The sequence below is a fragment of the Elaeis guineensis genome, chromosome 2 (assembly GCF_000442705.2).
Source record: "Elaeis guineensis isolate ETL-2024a chromosome 2, EG11, whole genome shotgun sequence".
NCBI lineage: Eukaryota > Viridiplantae > Streptophyta > Magnoliopsida > Arecales > Arecaceae > Elaeis > Elaeis guineensis.
Genome location: NC_025994.2, coordinates 16,826,520 through 16,832,269, shown reverse-complemented (window position 1 = coordinate 16,832,269; position 5,750 = coordinate 16,826,520). Strand labels below are relative to the sequence as shown.

Below are 5,750 nucleotides of genomic sequence, written 5' to 3'. Positions count from 1 at the left end.
ATCTCAACAGCCCCGTGTGAAAAAACTTCCTTTACTAAAAATGGTCCTGTCCATCTAGACCTAAGCTTTCCTGGAAACAGATGTAATCTAGAGTTATATAAGAGCACCTTTTGTCCGATATTGAAAGTTTTTCTTATAATTGATTGATCATGAAATGCTTTGGTTCGTTCCTTGTATATCCTTGCATTTTCATAGGCTTCATTTCTAAGTTCTTCTAATTCATTCAATTGAAGCTTCCTATGGTTTCCAGCATCGTTCAAATTTGTATTTAGTTGTTTGATGGCCCACATGGCTTTGTGTTCTATCTCAATAGGCAAGTGACATGGTTTACCAAACACAATCCTATAAGGAGACATTCCTAGATTGGTCTTGAAAGCGGTTCGGTATGCCCAAAGTGCATCAATTAATTTTAAAGACCAATCCTTTCTATTGGCATTAACAGTTTTTTCCAGGATCTATTTGATTTGTCGGTTTGACACTTCAACTTGCCCACTAGTTTGAGGATGATATGGTGTGGCCAATTTGTGGGTGACATTATACTTTTTCATCAATGTTGCAAAAGGTCGGTTACAAAAATGGGTTCCCCGATCACTAATGATTGCCCTAGGAATACCGAAACGGGAGAGAATATTTTCTTTAAGAAACTTAATGACCATTTTGCTATCGGGTGTTCTACATGCAATTGCTTCTACCCATTTTGAAACATAATCAACTGCTACTAGAATATATTCATTTCCAAAGGAATTTGGAAATGGTCCCATGAAATCGATCCCCCAAACATCAAAAACTTCAACTACCAAGATTGGGTTGAGTGGCATCATGTGTCGCTTGGTGATTCGGCCCATTTTCTGACATTGAGCACAATTTTTACAATATTCGTGAGCATCCTTAAACAAATTGGGCCAATAAAAACCACATTGGAGAACCTTAGCAGCAGTTTTCTTAGACGCGAAGTGACCCCCACATGCTTGATCATGACAAAAAGATAAAATATTCATGACTTCGTTATCTGGGATACACCTTCTAATAATTTGATCAGGACATTGTTTAAAAAGATAAGGATCATCCCAAATGAAATACTTCACTTGGGCAAAGAATTTATATTTATCCTGCTTAGTCCAATGAGAAGGTATCTTGCCTATGGCTAAATAATTTACAATATCAGCAAACCAAGGTTCAGTAGACAAAGACATGAGTTGCTCATCTGGGAAAGATTCATTGATGGGTGGTTCACTAGATGGTGCAACTGGAATTCGGGACAAATGATCTGCTACAACGTTCTCAGTGCCTTTCTTGTCCCTAATTTCTAGGTCAAATTCTTGAAGGAGCAAAATCCATCTGATTAAACGTGCCTTGGCATCCTTCTTTGCTAGGAGATGTCTAATGGCTGAGTGATCGGTGTAAACAATGGTGTGGGTCCCAACCAAATAAGATCTAAATTTCTCTAAAGCAAAGACAACGGCAAGGAACTCCTTCTCAGTTGTGGTGTAGTTAAGCTGCGCATCATTTAAGGTTTTACTTGCATAATATATCACTCTAGGCAGCTTATTTATTCGTTGACCTAAGATTGCGCCCACAACATGATCGGACGCATCACACATTAATTCAAATGGTTCAGACCAGACAGGAGGATGAATGATTGGAGCTGATACAAGTGCATTTTTTAGAAATTCAAAGGATTCCAAGCACTCATGAGTAAATTCAAATTTAGTATCCTTTGCCAAAAGATTAGTCAGTGGATGTGCTACTTTGCTAAAGTTGGCAATAAACCTTCTATAGAATCCAGCATGACCTAAAAATGAACGTATTTCTTTCACAGATTTAGGTGGTGGAAGACTTGCAATTAGATCTATTTTGGCCTTGTCCACTTCAATCCCCTTTTTAGAAATGACATGGCCAAGAACTATTCCCTGTTTGACCATAAACTGACATTTTTCCCAGTTGAGAACTAGGTGCTTCTCCTTACATCGTTCTAGAACTAATTGCAGGTGATTCAGACACTCGGAGAAGGTTAGACCAAAAACAGAAAAGTCATCCATAAAAATTTCTAGAAATCGTTCTATCATATCTGAAAACATGCTGATCATGCATCTCTGAAAGGTTGCCGGTGCATTACATAGTCCAAAGGGCATTCGTCTATAGGCAAAAGTACCAAATGGACAGGTGAATGTAGTCTTTTCTTGATCTTCAGCGGCTATGGGGATCTGGTTGTAACCGGAGTATCCATCAAGAAAACAGTAAAACTCTTGTCCGGCTAGTCTTTCCAACATTTGATCAATAAATGGCAAAGGAAAGTGATCTTTCCTTGTCGCAGCATTCAACTTTCTATAGTCTATACAGACCCTCCATCCCGTTTGGGTCCTAGTTGGGATAAGTTCGTTTGCATCATTTTGGACCACTGTTACCCCAGATTTCTTGGGTACTACTTGAACTGGGCTTACCCAAGAGCTATCAGAAATAGGATAAATTATTCCACTATCTAGGAGTTTCAGAATCTCCTTTTTAACTACATCCTTCATAACTGGATTAAGCCTTCTTTGGGCTTCTCTTGTTGGTTTAGCCTCTTCCTCTAAGTATATTCTATGTTGAACTATAGAAGGGCTTATTCCTTTGATATCTGCTATGGTCCAACCTATTGCCTCTTGATTTGCTTTTAGAACTGACAATAACTCCTCCTCTTGCTTGGGATCTAAGTCTGATGCAATAATTACAGGCAAAGTTTCTTTGGGTCCTAGATATGCATACTTGAGATGTTCTGGGAGGGGCTTCAGTTCTAAAATGGGTGCTTCCTCTATCGATGGTTTAGGTGATGAGTTCACCATCTCAATGATTGGTTCAGTAGGAAGTGTCGATTCCTGATTAATCTGATTTTCTTTAAGTATTTCATTGACATCCTCAGACTCATGGATTAACCAGGGGTTAGACTCTAGGTCGACTTCATCATCACTAATGTCAATGGATTCATAAATACCATCTTGGACTACATTGACATCAGCATGAGAAGAGGATTCCTGTTCTAAGTTAAAAACATTAAGCTCAATGGTCATATTCCCAAAGGATAACTTCATTAGACCATTTCGACAATTGATTTCAGCATTGGCCGTAGCTAAGAATGGTCTTCCTAAAATGACAGGTATATGTCCTTTAGGATTCGCAACTGGCTCAGTCTCTAAAACAATAAAATCTACAGGAAAAATGAAATTTTCAACCTTTATCAGAACATCCTCGACCATTCCCTTAGGGATCCTGAGAGATCTATCGGCTAACTGTAATGTGATCCCAGTAGGTTGAAGTTTTTCTAATCCTAGTTGTTCATACACCGAATATGGAAGGATATTCACACTAGCTCCTAGATCTAGCAAGGCCTTTTTTATATTGGTTTCTCCAATAACACAAGAAATTGTTGGAGCTCCAGGGTCCTTATATTTAATTGGCACATGGCTAGATAGGTATGAACTGACACTTGCAGCCAAAAATGCTTTCTTTGGTACATTAGTGGTCCTTTTCCTAGTGCAGAGATCTTTTAAAAATTTGGCATAAGTTGGAACCTGATGGATTATATCTAAAAGAGGAATATTAACTTGGACTTGTTTAAAACCTCTAAAATTTTGTCTAAATGTTCAGATTTATTGGATTTCAGTCTGTTTGGAAAAGGAGCTCTAGGACTTTTAAGTACTGGACTAGGTGAATTTTCAGTTTCTGGTGCTTGAGGTTGAAAGGTAGTAGTTTTAGAAGGTGACTCGGCAGATGAGTCATCTATATCATCAAGTGCAACTACCTTATTGTCTATTTATTTTCCTGATCTTAAGGTATGAATGGCATTTATACCATTAACTTGGTTTCCTTGTTGGGGTCGTGGACATTTTGGTTCCTAGGATTTGGCTCATGTTGGCTAGGTAACCTACCATGTTCTCGTTCACTAATGGTCGAAGCCAGCTGACTTACTTGCATTTCCAGACGGGCTATAGCTTGGGTGTTATTATTTATGAGTTGACCCGTAGTTTGCATAAAGCTGGTATGTGTTTTCATCATGGCTTCTAGGCTTTTCTCTAAAGAGGTAATTTTTTTGTCATTATCATGGAAGCCTGGCGGGTTGTTCATCACTGGGTTGGACCTTAGATTTTGCTGATTGAAATTTGGATTACCTACATTAGGATTCTGGGACCATGAGAAATTCGGGTGATTCCTCCAACCTGGGTTATATGTGGGTGCATAAGGATTGTTCAATGGTCCTTGATAGGTGGCATTCACCTGTGCACACTCATTCGAGTAGGAACATTCTTCTAAGACATGGTCTGGTGCATTGCACCCTTTACACATGGGTGCAGATATTTGATTTACATTGGCTGGTCTCTGTAATTCTAAGGCTTCCAATCTACGTGTTAAGGTTGCAATCTTGGCCTCTGATGCTAGGGTTGGTTGAATTTGATGCATTCCTCCTCTTGAAGGTGTAGCTTTATCAGGTTCCCTAGTTGTTTCCCACTGTAAATTTTTCTCGGCTAGGTCTTCTAAGAATTGCCAAGCTTCAGTAGTTTCTTTGTCCATAAATTGGCCTTGGCACATGGACTCTAGCATGGTTCTTGAGTTTGAATCTAACCCCTCATAGATGATCTGGCATAGTCTCCAAGTTTCTATTCCATGGTGTGGGCATTGGGTCAAAAGATTCTTGAAACGATCAAAGTACTTCCAAAATGATTCACCAGCTAGTTGGTAAAATTGATTTATTTCATTCCTAATCCTAGCTGTTTTATGATGGGGGAAATACTTTTTTAAAAATGTTCTCACAAAGCCCTCCCAGTAGTGACAGAATAGTTTGGCAGACTATAAAGCCACTTCTTAGCATTGTCCTTAAGGGCAAAGTTGATTAATCTAAGTTTGACCTCATCCTCTGTTAATTGCAGTTTCATGGTTGCACATACCTCCTCAAATTCTCTAATAAATATATAAGCATCTCTAATCCTGTGAATTTTGGAAGCATATTTATGATTTGAGGTTTGATTTCAAAATTGTTAGCTGTGGGTTGTGGCAACCTGATACAAGATGGTTGGATGGAGCCAACTGGATAACACAAATCCTTAAGGGTCATGGGTTGGATTGGTTCAGCCATTGGAACAACAGGAATTGACTCAATTCTAACTAGACGACCCGACACTCTTCTCCACACACGAGTGTACGGTTCTCGATGTTTATACAATTTTTTTTTTTTTTTTATAAAATTTTTATGTATAAGGAAAAGAAAGAAAAGAGAAAAAGTTCTAAAGAGAAGATCCTAAGGAGTCCTAAATCTAAAGAAAAGTAACCAAATTAATTTAAATTTTAAATTTTTTTTTTTTTTTCAAACAAGTGAATCAATAAATTAAACTCAATCTATCCTAGGGTTAACCTAAATCTAGACAGCTCCTAACTGTTCCAAGATGACCCTTCAAACCTTCCAAGTGGAGATTGATCAACTAGTTAGCCAGGTAAGTATAAGAGGTGGGAGGTTCACTCATCGTTGCCTTTCTAGACACCAAACGAGTTGGCCAGGCCAGCAATGAACCAATTTAACAAACCACCCTCAGGGACTTGCCTAGACACCAACTAATCAAACAACTCAAACTTGGTAGAACTCTTAGGGTTCCTTGTCCTATTGAGCTCGAATTCCTTAAGGTTGACGTCTAATTGATTTTAAGATTAAAAGTCTAGGTAATGCAATATGATGGAGATGGTTTTTGGGCTAAGGAAGGGTAATGAAATCCCCACCTTATCTT

At 38.5% G+C, this 5,750-nt stretch overlaps 1 non-coding gene across 1 annotated transcript; it reads left to right on the top strand.

Annotated features, from left to right (window-relative positions):
• Positions 1-4,633: 4,633 nt before the first annotated feature.
• On the top strand, positions 4,634-4,740 carry LOC140855917 (small nucleolar RNA R71). Its single transcript, XR_012139360.1, has one exon. It is a non-coding gene; the product is annotated as a small nucleolar RNA R71 (small nucleolar RNA).
• The last annotated feature ends 1,010 nt before the right edge of the window (positions 4,741-5,750 follow it).